This window comes from Stenella coeruleoalba (assembly GCF_951394435.1).
Source record: "Stenella coeruleoalba genome assembly, chromosome: 9".
Classification (NCBI taxonomy): domain Eukaryota; kingdom Metazoa; phylum Chordata; class Mammalia; order Artiodactyla; family Delphinidae; genus Stenella; species Stenella coeruleoalba.
In genome coordinates this window covers 55,315,957-55,334,079 of record NC_137155.1, presented here as the reverse complement: position 1 = coordinate 55,334,079, position 18,123 = coordinate 55,315,957, and the positions used below count along the sequence as shown (strand labels likewise).

Sequence of the window (18,123 nt, the reverse complement as noted above, 5' to 3'; positions counted from 1 at the left end):
CACACCATCCCATGTCCTCCAGTCATTCTACTATTCTGGGCTTTTCCTCCTGGGCACCGGTCTCCCTCATCTTTTCTTCACCTCTCAGACCTTTGTGATTAATTTCTGCTGCCCCTTCCTGGAATGATTACTTGTTCAAATCCTTCCCCTCCTCCAAGGTTCAGCTCAAATCACATTTCCTCTAGGAATTCTAAGATCCTTAGCATAAAAATAGCCTCTTCTCCTCATTTTCCTGATGCACTTTGTACCCCCCAAATCCAAGACACATGTGATGAATGCTGAAATGGTTATTTTTATGTTTATCTTCCTACCATTTCCCATTACCACGTGAGCTTTGGATGTGAGGACTAGATGGTATTCTTTTTTTCTTTTAACTCACCGAAGCACTGGCAGACTATATTGAACATAGTAAGTCTGGTAAATACTAAATAAAACTGAATTGTTTTAAATTCTCACTAAGTTGTACATGACTGATTGCCATACCTCTCCAGAATGTGTAAGAAAAAACTTTGTTTTTCCCAGTAGGAATTTTTGCTCTAATTGGTCCAAGGAGGGAAATAACAATTTTTGAACCTTCTAGGAAACCACTCAGGATGGGTAGCCTGAACCAAATTCAGGAAGGTAAAGTGCCAAAGAAGCATATGGATGCATGACAAGAATCCCCACTGTGTCCCCCACCAGTCACTCCAAACAATACCAGTGGCAGATTTTGCACAGCATTAGCCTCCTCTAACCAGCCATCGTTTCCTCTTAAAAAAAAAAGAGTTAAGGGCAAGTAGAAAAAAAGTACCTTTGAATGAAAATCTTAGCTTTTCTTTGAACATCCAGATGATTAAATGAAATCCAGACAAAAGCAGGCAATTTCCAAAAAATAAAACCCAGCCGGGGCTATGTGCATTCCCTCATGTTTCTTCTGGTAACCTCGTGGTAAAGTGAAGTAATGATTGATTCGGAGAGAATTATGGCTATTATAAACTGTAATCAGTGGTGGATGAGAATAATTACACAGGGAAAGGGGGAAAAAGCTGAAACATGGCTGAGCAGTGTTCTGATGGATGAGGAAGTCATTTCCTGGCTGTTAATGACTGATTTTTCAACAGTCAGCACACAAGCTTTAATCCCAGAGGCGAGAAGGAGAAAGAAATGGCCACACTATTAAGGATGCTACTGATGTAACCTTACCAATTTAAATCTGAATATAGTTGGTGCCTGGCCCCCTGTCTGTCCTTGCTTTTGTTCCTGCAATTGCAGACATACCCTTTGGGGGTGAGGTTAGGGCTGGCCTTTATCTGAGAGACACCAGGAAGAGTTATGGTTGTAGAGAACTTCCCTGTATCATGGTGGTGGTATACAGCATCCAGATGTCACAGCAGTGCAGGCTGTTAGAACTGGAAGGGCCACAGAAATCACCTAATCCTGCCTGTTCACTTCATAGATGAGCCCAGAGAGGTCAAGTAACTCGTTCAAGTCACACAGCTGATGGGCTTTAGACTTAAGGAGAAGTTGCTCACACAGGACCAGAAGGGAGATTGGCTTTGTCAAAGAGGCATGATGGGACCTCTGAGGGAGACAGCTTTGCTAAACCTATTTCAAAACTGGCATCAGCTTAGTCTCTTGCCCTTTGAGACAGGCTTTGGAGTTCAATATTCTGCCTGCGTGAGTTGTTATGGGTGAGATTACAAGAGATCTGAGAGGGCATGGGTTTGTGGAATGATCTGTTTTGGTTTACAGACCAGCTGAGAGAGAGTGAGAGAACCCAGTTTATCTTATCATTTGCAGCCATAAAACAAGATAACTGATGGAAATAGAAGTCATAAAACTGCAAAGCAGGACAGCCAAGAGTCAGTTGGTGACAGACAACCCCCCTTCAGAGCCCCATGACTTTGAAGAGCCTTTTGAATACTTCTGTGAAGTACTGGGTCTCTCTCTTGCCTCCAGTGCAAAGTCCCCTAAAGCAGAAAAGATGGGCAGTGGTGATGAGCCTGTGACACATTCCAGCAACTCTCCTCTCTCCTCCACTCAAGGACAAAGCACATCCTAAGGAATGAATAGATCATCTTCTTAGAAAAATATGACTGCCTCTGAGGCTAAATTATGTCAAGATATAAGATCAGGAATGTCCAGATGCTGTTTATCCCATCTTAATTAAATTTGGACTTCTTTGGGGGAAAAAAATACCTCAGTTCCAGGAAAAGTTGTTTTGACTCTGAGGCTATTTGGACTTTGTTTTATGAAAACAAACACTTTAATCAAGATACCATTTTTCCTGAATTTTCACTGTGACGGTATTTTCTGAAGCAAACTCTCTTGAGCCAATAATAATTGAATGATAATATTCTAGTCAACACTGTTAAATCATCTCAGTTTTTCCTCTGTTCCCACTTATAGTTTCCTGAGATTATTTTCATCAGGATCAATCTCTTTCCAGGTACATTTTATAGTAATGCTTTGAGAAATTATTTGTCCATCTGGCATTCCCTTCCCCTTCTTCAGGTAAGCACACCTTACTTTTCCTTTAGAGAACTGTGATTCCACACTTCCACAGGATCCTATACATTTACAAATCCCAGAGCAGCATCCCAGCCCACCAGCACCCGATCCCACAGCAATCCACCCCACTAGCACTCCCCGTGACCCCAAATGCAGAAGGGGGGCTGTGATCCTGATGGGCCGGCCAGTCCAGGTCCTCTATTCCCAAACCAGAATGACTGGCATTGAAATGGTCACTTTTCTTGAACCGTGCTATATGGATGCTGAGAGAGAGTGTACACGCCTGATCAATTTGGAGCAACAGCTGTAAGGATATGGTTTTCGAGCTGCCGGCACTATCTTCCCAACTGTAGGGAAAGAGTAAGAGCAAGAGAGAGAGGAAAGCGAGACTGAGGGAGAAAGAAACCCTATGTGTCATCTAAGCCCTTGGATCCAGCAGAACCTGACTTTTTAAATCCCATTAACTGTGGACTTCCCAATTATGGGAATGGATGGACTCCCTCTTGTACTGTAAACTAGTTGGATAGAATCTCTCTTACTACTCAAAGTCCTGACAAAAACTAAGGCTTATCACTGGCCTTGCTCTGATTTAAATTTTGGCCAAAATCGAAATATTTATAATGGATTATAAATTCATTTTTATAATTACTAGCTTTTGCTAGTAACAAAGGCCTATAGTACTTTATATAGCAGAAAGTAAACATATCTTTTGACTATAACTTGGATTTCCAAGCCCATTATGCACCTAGTTACAACCAATCTTTGCATCATATGTTTAGAATGAATGAACAAATGATTGAACAGACAGATGGGCTATAAGTCTTTCAGATATCACCCAGCACCTACTGGAAGCCTCCATCTTGCCAATGAGTTACTGGAGTGAACAACTATTTTTCTTAACCATGCATGCATGAAAATACACACACACACACACACACACACACACACATATACACACATACGCACCCCAACATTGTCCTACAAGGATTAACCAGAAAAAAAGCAAAAGCTCTCTGAAGAAAATATTTGGAATGATTGTTTAACATGTTGTTTAAGGAAGCATGCCATTCCCCCATAGGTAATAACAAAGGTGGGATCAAATTTTAAAAACTCCAAAGGGATGAAGAAACTCCAGAGGGGAAATTTGGACATCTGGCTCAGCATCCCTTCCCCTTTCCCTCTGAGGTCCCCCCTTTTCCCACTGTGTCTCTAAGGATCAGGTCGTGCATAATGAGCCTATTCCTCATAGGCTCCACCCCGCTCTGCACAAAGCCTCCAGGATGAGAGTGGGGCATACACTGAGGTGCAAGTCCTGAGAGCTCTCAGGTGTGGAGGTTGAGTGCTCAAGGCTGCTGGCCAAGGCACTCCCAAGGCTTTTCCCATAAGGGGATCCTTGGGGGTGCCACACGGGTAGCTGTCAGAGGGAGCACTGGTTGGTGACCCACAGAATAGGTGGATGGGGCAGCCAGGCCAGCCGAGCACACAAGGTGTTCCATACCTGGCACTGGGCTTGCTCTGCTCTGAGAGAAAACACTCTACCCTGTTCCATCCATGTGAAGTGCAGTTTCTCACTTGGGAAGAGGAAGAGAGAGAAGCCAGCCCTGGGCACAAATATCTGTTAAGATCACTGTCACCATGGTGGCACACAGCTTCTGCTTCAGGCAGGATCTTCCCCATTTTATTCTGTCAAGATGGCCATCTTCACAAAGAGCAAATAGATTATTTTGCACTTAACCCCAGAAAATGAAGACAGACCCTATCACAGCTAGTGGTTGTGTCTCTTTGTCTTATCTGTTGATGGCCTCCTGGGTGTGACGCATTTCTGTGGGTTTACCAGTAGGTCAATTTTCTGTATTGGTGGATCTCTGAAGATAATCATGAAATTATATATATATATATATATATATATATATATATATATGTATATATATATAAATTTATATAGTCATAGACACAAGCATATTCATTTGTTCACATTTATATACGTGCACGGTATATGTATCTAGATAAGCATCACGCACACACACACACACACACACCCCCAGGCGCACACACACAGGCACACATACCTGTCTTATCCATAATTGTCATTCTGTAAAGAGGTGTTCGGCAGATTTTTGAACAAATGGCTTAGTGACCTTTTCTGCTAATAAAGGTAAGAATGCTCATTGTAGAAAAATTAGAAGCTGAAATTTGTGAAGAGAAAAATAAAGATTGCTGACAATCTCACTAAGCAGAGTAAACTGTTTTGCTTTATCCATTCCTGTTTTTCTCATGTATGTCGTAGAGGTGTCATTTTTACATTGTCAGAATTGTGGTATACACGATTCTGCAAACTGCTCATTTCCATTCAGCATGGAAGGCATTTTCCCTATATTTGTCAAAATGATTTTAAGCCTCCCTATGTATTCCTTCCTAGGAGTCTTCATAAATATAAGTGTGTGATGCCTGGGCGGAGCGGGCCACACCCCATGCACTCTTTCTTTGAGATTGTTGCCAGGTCTGCCTGAAGGAGCTGGGGAGTGGACAAGGCACTGCTCACTGGCATGCACCACCCCAAACCCCCCTCACCCCAGCACCAGTGGTGAGCCCACCACTTGCCATGACCCTGAGGAGGCCGCTTGCTTAGCCCTGGCAAAGTGCAGATCCCTTCCCTAGGATGTGGAGGGCAGCCCTGGCACCAATATGACCGGCATTTTGCCCTGCAGAGGAAACACCTGTGAGGGCCAGTTAGAAAGGTGCCTGCAGATTCGGGTTCAGACCTTAAGCTGGCACTTCGCACCTGGCCTCCCCAGGGCATCTGAACTCTTAATAGCTGAACAGTAGTCTGGGAGGTGCTCTCAGCTATTTGTGTAAGTGATGGCTCCCTGCTAGGTGTGTGTATTATTCAGAGAGAGACAGGGGGACCAGCTGCCTGGGGGCAGAGTCTTGCCAAGTGACTGAGTGAGTAATGGGCCTTAGCAAGGGTAGCAGCTCCTGGCTGGCAGCCCCAGGGCCTGGCTATCCACCCCCACTTTCCCCCCCCACCCCCCCCCCCACCCCCGCCCCATCCACATCCATGCTCCAGCCTTTACCAGATCCATTTCCATTTGGTTGAGCCCAGAAGCACTGAATTCAGAAAAGGAAAAAAAAAAAACCCCAAAACCCAGGATAGAGAACAAACAGTGTAGAGAAGCCTGATAAGAAAAGATACAGGCATAAAGACATTTTTATATATTTTTAAAGCACCAATAAATTCCTTCTCATAAAAATGACAGGAAACCAATTTGGAATGAAAGGGAGAAACTTACAGAATCACCAAAGATACTTGAAAGCACATGAATACGAGAGAAAAGAGCTCAGAACCTCAGCAATGATGAAGGTGAGCGGCCTTTGCTGGCCCAGCTTGAATTCAGCACCACCCTGCAGTAGCCTGACTCCAGGCCATCAGAGGTGCCCTCCTGAGGCTGTGAAGGTTAAGGGGGAAAAGTCAAGGCGTGCTGGGCTCCTAGGACCAGCATAGCTCTCTCTTGAAGATCTACCCATTGAGGCATCTGCTGAGACCCGGGCTTTCCCCTCCCAGGTGGGGCCCAGGTAGGGTTATGTGCCCTGTGGGCGTCTCTGAGTACCTCTCAGCCCTCGGAGTCAGCTGTTTTAAGATTGTCTGGGACTCTGCATTTATTAACTAGGCCATTCTTGTTTCTGTTGGTTCACAATGCACAGGAATGTTTCTCCTCCTAAAATTGTGAAACACTGATTTTTAAAAAAAAAGTCTACTTTCATTTTCTGTTCTCATATCTTAGCTAAATCTTAAATCTGAAAAAATTGTTTTAAGATAAATGTTACCTGGTTTTTTGATTATAGAAGTAACGTACTTTTATACATTCAGGAAAACTGAGAAAAGGACAAAATATTCACCCTTACTATTATTTGAAGGTTGTTGTTCTTTTCTTTTCTTTTCTTTCCTTCTCTTTCTTCTTCTCAGTTGTCCTGGGATGATAAATGCTAGACCCTTGGAGCTTTCCTTTAATTGGGGCATTTTTTAAAAGTCCCAGGAGGTAATCTGAAAAACACAGGATGCTATGGTTAAAAGCGGTGGGTGAATCCCGCCATCCCCTTCTCAGACATGCTCAGAGGAGTCTTGCAGAAAAATATCACTGTTGGACTTGGTTTACAAAGTCTCAAAATCTTATTTGATTCTGGAACACTCTGTTTCACGTAACATACATTGCCATCCTGTGGAACTATTCTGCATACACAGTCTTGAAACTGCTGTTATATCATGCAAAAATTTAACAGCCTGCTGCCTTTTCTTGTAATGCTGGCTTGTATGCTCTAAAGAGCAGCTGGTTGGCATCCCCAGGCCCTCATATGATGATGTTAATTTAGGGGCTGGCCTTCGAAATACCATTCATTGCAATTCCAGTTCGACATACTGAATAGTTTTATTATTGGGCCTCCTCTTACTGTTCTGTTAAAAATATTCAGTGTCTTGTTTCCTAATGATTATCATCATCGTTATCATTAATGACATTTGTTGAACATTCATTGCTTCCAGGCACTGTGCTGAGTCCTTTATGTGAATTACCCTATTTAACCTCACCAGCTTTATCAGGGAGACAATATTAGTCTTCTCATTTATTAGATAAGAAAACTGAGGCTCAAACTGGTTAAGTAATGTGCTTGGGGTCAGTTAGCTACTAAGTGGTTCAACTAGAATTGAAATTCATGTGGCCTGTCTGTTCTTAACCATCATATGTTACTCATTTTAAATATCTCGGGTCCAAGGTTTGCAAACATCCAATGGAGATTTAGTGTGCACATCTTAAGATCTTACGGACTTTTCCCTCAACATAGTTATATCCCTAATCTATCTAATTACCTAGCTGACTTCCCTTTCTCTTCTGGCCCTTTCCTCTTACAAGTATTGATTAAATTTCTACAAGATTTGAAACACTGAGTTAATGTAAAAATGAAAATTCAGTCTGAGACTTGGACCCTTTCCTTAGGAGGCTAACAGTCCAATGTAAGATTCCAAAGAGTAAATCACTGACTAAAATAGAGCACACATTCCTCAGAGAAACCAGAGGAATTGCATCTAGATCAATGAGAATCAGAGAGAATCCTCCAGAGAGGGTGGCAAGAGAGGTGAGTTTTAAAGAGTAGGTGCCCCCTAAAGAGGCCAAGGATTGACATTCCAAGAAGACAGACAGGTATGCTCAGGGCCAACGAGCCACAAGTGCTGGAGCTGGGTTGGGCTGAAATGAAGGCAATGGGCCCAGACAGGAGGAAGACTAGCGGGACAGGCAGGGTCAGGTCTGGAAGAGGCCCTGTGTACTGAACAGAGGGAGTTTAGACGTATAGTAATGAGATGATTAGGTTTGTGTTATAGAAAAACCACTCCAGCAGCAGTAGGGAGTCTGCCTGGGAAGGTTAGGCACAGGGAGCAGAATGAGGAAGCAGGAATTTAGTGGGAAAAATGATCTAGAACTGCCCTAAGGCAAAGATAGTGTGGGGAGACGAGAATAGATAGATCAGAGAAAAATGCAGGAAGAAAAATTGAGAAGATTTGATTGACGTTTATATGTGGGAAGTGAGCGAGGAAGGAAAATCACTCCTGGATGTTTGTGGAGGTGATGGAGGCAGGAACTGGAAAGGACAGAATGACAGCCATAGAGGACAGACAGTACCAGTGACCGCGGGAGCCCAGAGGGAGACAGAGCTGGTGGCAAGGAGCCTGTGTGTCTGGCTTGGACAGCTCAGTGGGTGAACACTGAGACAATGTGGGGCTTCATCTCAAGAAGCTTACCTACTATTTGACTTGTCTATCTTCCTAGAACTGTGAAACATCGGTTTAAAAAAAAAACATTTTTACTTTCTGTTCTCAAATCTTAGCTAAACCTTAAATTTGATAAAATTGTTTTAAGATAAATATTTTTTTTTATTATAGAAGTAACACATTTTTATTTCATACACTTAGGAAAACTGAGAAAAGTATGGAATGTTCACCTGTACTATTACCTTAGAGAGATGTATTTGAAGGTTGTGTAGTCTTTTCCTCTTCATTCTCCCCCAACTTTCCCTCACTTTCTCTCATATGTACGCATTTTATTTAGCCATTTATCCATTCATTCATCTATTTATTCAACTGACATTTATTGAACATCAATTATATGCCAGGCATCGTTGTAGGCAGTGGGGAAACAGCAATAAACAAAACAGTACCTCAAGGAGTGTAAATTCTAACGGGAGAGAGTCTGACAATAAATAAACAAGCAGATGTATGTTGGGTGGTGGCGTGTGCTATGGGCAAAATAATTAAAACTGGGCAAGCGAGATGTAAAGTACTGGATGGAGATTTGCCATTTTATGTAGAGTGGTCTGGAAAGACCTCTGATAACCTGAGGCATTCCGTAGAGCCTTGACAGAGTAGGGAAGCAAGCCATGAAGCAAGCCCAGGGAAAGAATGTTCTGGGTAAAGGCAAATCAAGTGCCAAGGGGTGGGGTGAGAGAAGGCTTAGCATGTTTGAGGAACAGAAGCTCATGGCTGGAACAGAAGGAGTGAAGGGGAGAATAGTAGATGAAGTCATAGAAGGAGAGGGAGCCAGATCAGACTTATTAGAGAACAAATTCTTGGAAGGACACATAGAGACCAGTATAGGAGGCTGTTTAAATATTCTGCTGAAGAGATGACAGTGGCTTGGACTGTAGGGTAGTGGTGAAGTGGTGAGAAGCAATCAGATCTGGATCCATTTCCAAAGCAGTTTGGAGAGATGTGTGAGGCAGCGGTCAGATGACATTTTGAATGGAGCTTTTGTTCACTGAATATATTATATTTGTTTATTTACATACCTGCATATGTTTTTATATAGTTGAAAATAATTTTATATCCTGCTCTGCCCCACCCACCACTTGTTTACTCTAAAAGCAGAAAACTAAAGGATGCCAAACAGAAGACATACTTCCTGTTCACCTTCTTACTTTTTCTATCCTTATCCCCCTTTTCCTCTTTTTTCTTATCGGACAAACGAAATATACATGAATTAAGCCATGCATTCTGAAGTTTGCTTGTGAGGGGACTTGGCTAGAGGCTACACTTTCTTTGAACTGTGTGGCCTGTGGCCAAGGGAAATAAAGTTTAATTAATGCTAATTTTTCTAACCCCTTTCTTTGCCTTTTCAGCAAAATAAAACTACCTTTGGGAGAACTGGCAAAAAAAAAAAAGTTAAAACAGATACTACACTACTGAGCCTAGCCATTGATATAGCAAAAATATTTTCCTACATGACTGCGTTTGGTCACAAATGATAAAATATTTTATCTTGCTCCTTCCCCTACCTACCTCTCTCTCTTTTTAAAGTTTGAACAAGTCAGTTGCTTTTCATTCATCTTTATTTCTTTAGAAGATTTAGACAGTCTGTGAGTTTGTTTGCATTGGGCTGTGATCTGAGTGCTGGGCTTGCTTGGCTGTTATTACAATGGCTAGATTGTAGGGTACAAAAAGACCTAGCAGGGCAGGCCACCTGCTGGGATACTCACTTAGGTTCATTTGTTGGCCTTTTCCCATCTGTGAGAGACGACATTAGACCAGCTACTTAGGGCCCAGATATTAGGGAGTAATTTTGCCTATTTCCATAGGTAACGGTTTTGTTAATTAAGTTTAGAAACAAGGTATGTCCTCATTATTCTACCACGAAGACCATCAGCAGCTAGAGTTTAAGGGGCTGCTTTCCTGCCTTTGGTCTACTTGCTGAACATCTTCAGGTTATGTTTATAAGTAATTGAAGGGTAGATTATGCAGTGGTCTCTGGAAGCTACAGCATTCCCACGAGAAAATGCTATAACATAAAGCCTTAGAGTCTTATGGCGGGATAATCATTTGAGAGAATCTAATCTGGTCCCATCCTCTCCCCCACTTCCCCATGCCCAGATCAAAAAACAAAGCAAACAAAAAACAAACAAATGAACAGAAACAAAATCTTCCGCCACCCCCTCCCACTATTACCTCCAGCATACTTTAAAAATGAGGAAACCCAGGCCAAGAGTATGAGGGGTCACCCAGCATGTGAACAGCAGAGCTGGGGCTTGGCTCAGGAGGCTGGTACAGAGGACCCTGTGGCTGCCGTGAAAACCCAAACACATTTGCTGTTTGGTTACTCTTTGGCCGTGGCTTTGGATTAGGTCATGAATGGGGGCAGTGACATATCTAACATGGACCAGTGCATTGGCCTCCAAAGTAAAATCCCTTTATAATCCTTTCCCTCCTCCAGTTCCAACTGGAAAGATCTGGAGCACTGAGAGCTGTGGGAGGTTGGGGCACAGTAGAGGAAACTCAGAGCCTCACAGAGATGAGACCGAGAGTTGTGATGTGCTTGCCTTCAGTGGAGTGCTGTGTTTGTTTATGAGGCCCTATTCCTGTTGATGGTAGAAAACACTTGATCTTCTCAATTCAAGCTCCATCAGTCTCTTCTGATAATAGTAATAGCCTCTTTGGAATAATTACTTTCCCTCTTCTCAAGGGCTTCCCCTACATCTTCCTGCACAAAGAGGTATTTGGTTAGTTGCAGGGAAAACCCATGTATTCTCCTTGCATTGGGATGGACATTCTCTAGGACTTCACTGAATCTGTCACTGAGTGGCTAAGGTTGATGAATCTACCTGTGACCAGGCATGTCACAGCCTGATGGTCATCTCATCCTCCACAGAACTGCTTGAGTGTCCTTATGACATGGCAGATGGCTTCCTGCAGTGTGAGTGATCCAAAAGACCAAGGCAAAAACTCCAGTGCCTTTATGAACTAGTCTTAGAAGCCATATATTCTCACTTCTGCTATATTTTATTGGTCACACAATCAAACCCTGATGCATTGTGGGAGGGGACTATATAAAGGTTTAAATATGAGGAGACAAGGATCATTGGGGTCCATCTTGGAGGCTGGCTTCCATAGTAACTGAGGTATGTGCGCTCTAAGATGGTAGGAACAGATAACCCAGCAGACAATTTACAGCAATCCATGCACCATCACCAAATTCACTGCTCTGTCAGTGAAAGTTGCAATAATATATGCACTGTGGAGAGGACTTAAGATTAGGAGGGGGGCTTCCCTGGTGGCGCAGTGGTTGAGAGTCCGCCTGCCGATGCAGGGGACACGGGTTTGTGCCCCGGTCTGGGAAGATCCCACATGCCGTGGAGTGGCTGGGCCCGTGAGCCATGGCCGCTGACCCTGTGTGTCCGGAGCCTGTGCTCCGCAACGGGAGAGGCCACAACAGTGAGAGGCCCGTGTACCGCAAAAAAAAAAAAAAAGATTAGTAGGAACTCAAATGTTTCTCGTGTGAAAATACTCTTACTCACAGTCTCTTCATGTTCTTCAGTCTTCGAATTACAAATAACCCCCCTCTGTCATTTTGTTATGTCAGATGTAAATATTTAGAAATCTGTCCTTGGTAAGCACCTGAGAGGGTAATGTGTCAAGTGTCACTTAGTGCTACCATCTCAGCCAAGGCATCCTCTAGATATCAACTTGTTATTTCTCTTTACTTAGGGGGTGGTCTGTCATTGTGACTTAATGCGAGAAGAAAAGGAAGACCCAGGGGGCCATGAGGCCCTTCCACAGTCTTTACTTTAGATAAAGATAGTCCTTCTCATTTTTTTTTTTTTTTTTGGTACACGGGTCTCTCACTGTTGTGGCCTCTCCCGTTGCGGAGCACAGGCCCCGGACGCGCTGGCTCAGCAGCCATGGCTCACGGGCCCAGACGCTCCACAGCATGTGGGATCCTCCCGGACCGGGGCACGAACCCATGTCCCCTGCATCAGCAAGCGGACTCTCAACCACTGCATCACCAGGGAAGCCCCTCATTTTTATTAACAAAAAATGATGCAGTGTGGTACATGTTCATGGAACCTTACCATGTTAGAACCAGAAGAGATTTTAGTAATCATGCATTCCAGTTCCTTTATTTCACAGGGGAGGAAGCTGATGCCCTGATGAGTGAGGAGATTTGTCCATTATCAGACAGCTTATTAGAAGCAAAGAAGCAAATCTAGAACTAGAATCCAAAATCTTGAATCCCGGTCCATTGTGTTTCCTACTACTCCAAGCTGTTTCTAAATCTTCATTTCAGAAATTTTTTGATGTAAAATATTCTGCCTCTATAATAAGTTTCTGATGTAGATCATTCTTTTTTTTAAGGAAGTCATTATTCTTTTGGAATCAGAGTCTATTTTGAGAATTCGGTGACAGTTTTGTGCTCACTTCCAGAAACAGGCACACACTCATATACATACGACATTCTGTGTGCAAATTCAGGGCGTACAGACCATCTGAATGCCATCCTAGGGGAGTGAGCAAGTCAGGTCAAAAACACTATTTAAAAGTTTATTTATAAATGTTGCTTTAAATATTAATGTGTTCTGCATTTCCAAAATTATTATACTGTAAAAATATTCTTGATGGGCTTTCTTCCCCCAGCATTTAAACAACATTCTGATTTAGATTATGTTTCCTCCTTTGGAAGCTGCATTATCTTTTGGCTTCTTCGCTTGCAATGATTTTTCTTCAAGCCTGAAATGGTTCTTAATGCATCTTCCAAAGCGTTCTATTTCAGGTCTATCCTTGTCTAGGGAGACTGTCTTTACCTTACTTAATTCAGAATACTTTTGTTTTATAGACTAATGAAAGACTGTGAGGTTAAATCCACCACCTGTAGACCTTCCCCCACTGTGCGTCAGGCATTATTTCATTACCACATGACAATTCCAATCAGAATTCAAAGCTCGTACTGACAGCTTGAGTCTGTGTGGGGTCATGTTTAACTTTACCACCTAAAACTCCAGAAATAGGCTGCTTTGGGTTGTTCATCTAAGTCTTTCATTCTGCCATTCAACTAGATGACTATTTCATATCTTTCATATTTTCCTCCCTCCTCAAATTCCAATGCCCCTTCCCTCATCCTCATCTCAGATAAATAGCTTATTTTCTATTTCACTAATAAATTGAAGCAATCTGAAGAGAATTTTCATAGGCTCCTATCACCATATCCTCCCATCTCTCTGCACCAATACTGTGAGTATCATGTGCCCTCTGGTTAGGATGAGTGAACTGTCCACGGTCAATTCCTCCACTCATGCACTAGGTCTTATTCCTTCTCTCCTACTCAAGGACACAACTCCAGCAATCTCCTCTTTTTACTCAAGCTCTTCTCTCTATACCTAATTGCTCCCATCAGCATGCAACTGTACCATTATCTCTCCACTGTTCAACAAAGCAAAGAACACGCTCTTGATCTCAGATCACCCTCTAGCTATTATCAGATTTCTCTGCTCTCAGTTACAGCAAAACTCCTTGAAAGAGTAGTCTCTACACTCAAGTGTCCATTTCTGCTCCTCTCATTCTCTTTTGAATCCACTGCAACCAGGATTTCACCCCCACTACTCTGGAGAAATAGCTCTGGTCAAGGCCACCAACGAAGGCCATGTTGGTTACCACAACTACTTACCCAGCCTAAGGTATGCCATCTATTGCCTCTCTGAGACCTGCCCCTAAATTTCCTGTTTGTGAAATACTCAGGCTATCACAAATGGAAGGAAAGAGATTTTACCCATGTGCTCCCCAAATTTGATAATGCTGCATATCTAGCCCCTATTTTGTACAATGCAATTTTATGAGACAATTAAGTCCATTCAATTGAAAATGTAAATTTTTCTAGGTCTACACATACAAAGGGGTTCATCGGCAACTATCCAGTAACTTTGGACTGTTTAGGCAAAGTGGTAAAATAACCGAGACATTCTGCTTCCCCTGGCCCCCACCCTCTTGGCCTCAGTTGGAGCTATTTGACCTTGAAGGATGTTAGCGATGGTCTCAGTGTTTGCTTTCCCTTTTCCTGGAGAGAAGGGCCCAAGGTCTAGAATGTCACATATTTTACTTCAAAGGAAAATGCACAGCATGAAAATGGAGTTTTAGGAGCCAAGCAAGCTGCACCCTGTCTTAACAGACAGCAACCAAAATGGTCTCTCCATGGGCCCTGGAGCAGATGACTGCACATCAGACTCCCAGGGGAGGCTCAGACGGACAAGACAGCGGTGGTGGACTCTGGGGGGTTGGAGGAAGGCATTCCAAATAGATCTACATTAGAAAGGACTGTGTTATAAGTGACTCAGGATTTACTGCAGTGGGATATGTATGTCTTCCTCACCAACCAGGAGGAGAAAAAAAAGGATCTCAATTCATCTTTTAAGAACTCAGACTATTTCTTCTTTGTCTCCTCATGTGGCATTCTCCATTCTATCTCCTTCCAGAATGAAAGGTTCATTTATTTTCCTAGATAAGGTCTGAATAAGGGCAAAATATAATTTGAATGCAGTCAGGCTTAAGATAAATCAGTCATAAAGAGGCAATTACTTTATATTAAATCTGTGTCCTTTCTAAAAAGGAATCTGTATTTATCAATTAACTCATTTTCACCATTTAATTTTTCTAAAGGAGATCATGAACTTAAAAAAATTCATGTTTTCTTTTTTTCTATTTGTAGAAAGATTTAGATAGCTTGGGGTTTCATATTATATTATAGTCATCTTTTTCATCAACATTTTCTAAATACTGAGAAGTACTGTAGATCTCATTTTCTAATTCAAACATTCAAAAAAGCTCATGCTATGCTATATTTTTGTCATACTTTCCAGATTATTAGATTAGTAAAAGGCATGTATAGCAGGCAACTGAGCACAGCAAATAATCAAATGTCATTTGCAATCAGACTTGAGTTTGAATTTCAGGTCTACACTGCAAGATCTGGGACTTGTTACTTAATCTTAAAAAGTCTCAATATCCTCAACCAGAAAATGGAGACACAAATGACATGTAATTGTAGTGAATATCTATTGTTTTTGCCCATCTGTCATGCATTTTCTTTTCTTCTAGACCAGATCATTTCCTTTTCCTCAGGAACTGTCCCTCCCCTGTTCCTGGCCCATAAAGTCCTGGTGGAGCCCACCTCCCTCTAGGCTTGGGGTTGGACACATGACTTGGACTCAGAACTTCCAATCAGGGCACCATATTTCCTTGGCTACAGTGACAGGTGATATGTATGTGTTCTAAGCTGGATCAGTGACTTCTGCTAATGCTACTGGAAAATCAGTACATTCCACCAAGACAGCTAGAATATAAGCCTAGGGGTATGCATGCCCATTTTTGCCACCCTATAAAGGATCTTTCTTGAGAATGAAACCAACAAAGAGAAGAGTAAAGCCAAAAAATTAAGTGGAGAAAGCCACTCTACTAAAGGTATCATTTGGGTTACTGGCTACAGCTATTCCCAAAGCTCAATGCAGCTCTGGATTTCTTAATTATGCAAACAAAAAATTCCATATTTTCAAAAGCCAATTTAAAGTGGTTTTCTGTCACTTGCAACCAGAATAATCCTGAATACTGCAGATATTAACACCTGGAGGTGGGGAGCTGCAAGGGATGAACATAACATATGAAATTGGTTAAGTCAGGATGGGGGGTGGAATGCCGAGGATTCCTTTTCTCCTGGCTAGAAAGCTGGTAACACCTGTAATGTGGTGACAAAGCTTACTGTTGCAGGCATTAGTATCTCACCCAACAGTTGCAGCTCTCTGCCCTCCAGACGTATGTTAGAATTTAATTTTATGGTTCCTGTGATTGAGTGGGGTCATGTGACCTGCCTGTTCTGACCAATACATTTTGAGCAACATTGAGCACTTAACTGTTGGTACAAGATTTTCCTGAAGCACTCCTTGCTCTCATCGTGGCAACCCACAATGCTGGGTTCAAGATACTGGCTGAATTGCTGAATTTCTCAGTTTGGATAAGTGGGGCGCCCCCTGGTGACCAGAAAGGGGCATGAAGCATGAATAAGAAACAAACCTTAGTAGTTGTCAGCCACTGAGATTTTGGAAGCATTGGTTAATATAGTGTAATTCAGTCTTTCCTGGCCAGTGTGCCTACTGTATTTTGGGATTTAAACCATATTTCTATCACAGATCACAGACTTGGTAGGAAGTGTTAGGATTATATCTTGCAGGCTTCAGTATGGCCTGACAAGAAAGACAAAATCTTTCCTACAGGCTGACCCATCTAAAAGCATGACATGACAGGGGAAAAACAACTTTCTTAGGTGAGGCCTTGTTAGCCCGTGGTCAGCAGTGCTAGATGACTGCAAGTCAGCTATTCATGAGCTTGAAGGCTTGGAAAAGTCAAATCCTCTTCCCCAAGTCACAGTTAGTGCCAGCAGAGGCAGGGGGAAAAAAACTGCTGGAAACTCAGGGGGAGATAAGAGTAAGATCTGGGAAAATCCTGATCCCTGATTAGTTGCGGGCTCCCAGCTGACAAAAGGGGTGACTGTCAAATTTCAGTGTGCTGAGTCATGTACTGGACCAACTTCTGGGAATGAGGGGTGTGCCTCCCCACCTAGGCTATTGTTCAGCAATCCTCAGAGGCAGAGGCCAAAATGAGACCACAGAGGCACACTGCTAAGGGACAGAAGCTTTGAGATCTGGGTCTGTGTTCAAGTCACCATAACTCAAGCTTTTGTTAAGCAACATGACATAGGTGTTAAAAAGCTTGGGCTCTGCAGTCGGTTTAGCTGAATTCCATCCCAATGTCACTAGCTGTGTGACTCTGGGCAAGTTATTTAAGTTCTCCCTGCCTCTATCTCCTTCCCTACAAAAGAGGGGCAATAGGAGTACTTACTTCATGTGGTTCTTTCAAAGATTCAGTTAAGACAGTGTATATAAAGAATACTGCTTAAACATAGAAAACCCTCAATATATGTATAAATGTTAGGTATTATGATTATTATTAGCCAAAATAATGTACAGATAGTTTGAAGCAACTGGAATTGCCAGAGAAACCCCAGCTTGGCATTAAAATGCCTGTAATTGCTCAACCCCTAAGATGAGCAGGCCCCAAATCCAAACTAACAGGAAGTGGGCAACTACAGGAATGATTACGGCCTCTGGAAGGGACCTCCTCCCTAAAATCCTCTCACATGATGCCATGGTGGACAGTGTACAGGAGAGAACATTCCAGAGAGCAGAACTGGAGGCAGCCAGGTTGACTGTTCTAGAGCCCACTCTACTGCCAGGGCAGCCAGTCCAGCATGGCCACTCTTGTCCAGCATGAGATATCACCAGTTTTAAACAGTGGCCACTGTATGTTGGGTTTTTTTTTTTTTTCTTTTCTCAAATGAAGTATTTTTATTGCAATTATCCTCTTTTTCTTCCACCACTGAATGCTGGGTGTGATTTGGATTTGTTGAAGGTGGGGACCAGAGCTGAGCTTGGCGATAAGGGTCAGTGAGATTAGAACTGCTCTGATTAATGATTAATGATCATTCCATCAGGGTTGATGACTGAGTTAAAAGTTTAAAGGTGAGTGGTCCATGAGTCGCCCTGGTCCAGCTGACGGTCGTCTCAGCATGTGACATACAATCGTGAACTGCCGTGTTCAAGGGAAGGAGCGTGATGTGCACGGCAGGTAGAAAGCTGGCAGCACTGTCTCCAGCACCATCCTTGGTCTCTCTATGGACTGGCTGAGAGCATACCACTTCTACTTGGATTGATTTCCACTACCCGGAGCGGGGCACAGAAAATCCATCTCATACCCAGTTATCAGGACAACTGGGGGACCTA

At 42.8% G+C, this 18,123-nt stretch overlaps 1 protein-coding gene across 1 annotated transcript in view; it reads right to left on the bottom strand.

Annotated features, from left to right (window-relative positions):
- LOC307191369 (uncharacterized protein) overlaps positions 1-18,123 on the bottom strand; it is a gene marked incomplete at its 3' end in the record, with an annotated part of 547,413 nt that overhangs the window by 198,388 nt on the left and 330,902 nt on the right. The window contains exon 14 of the mRNA XM_079931381.1: positions 6,394-6,532. The remainder of the gene's footprint in view (positions 1-6,393; positions 6,533-18,123) is intronic.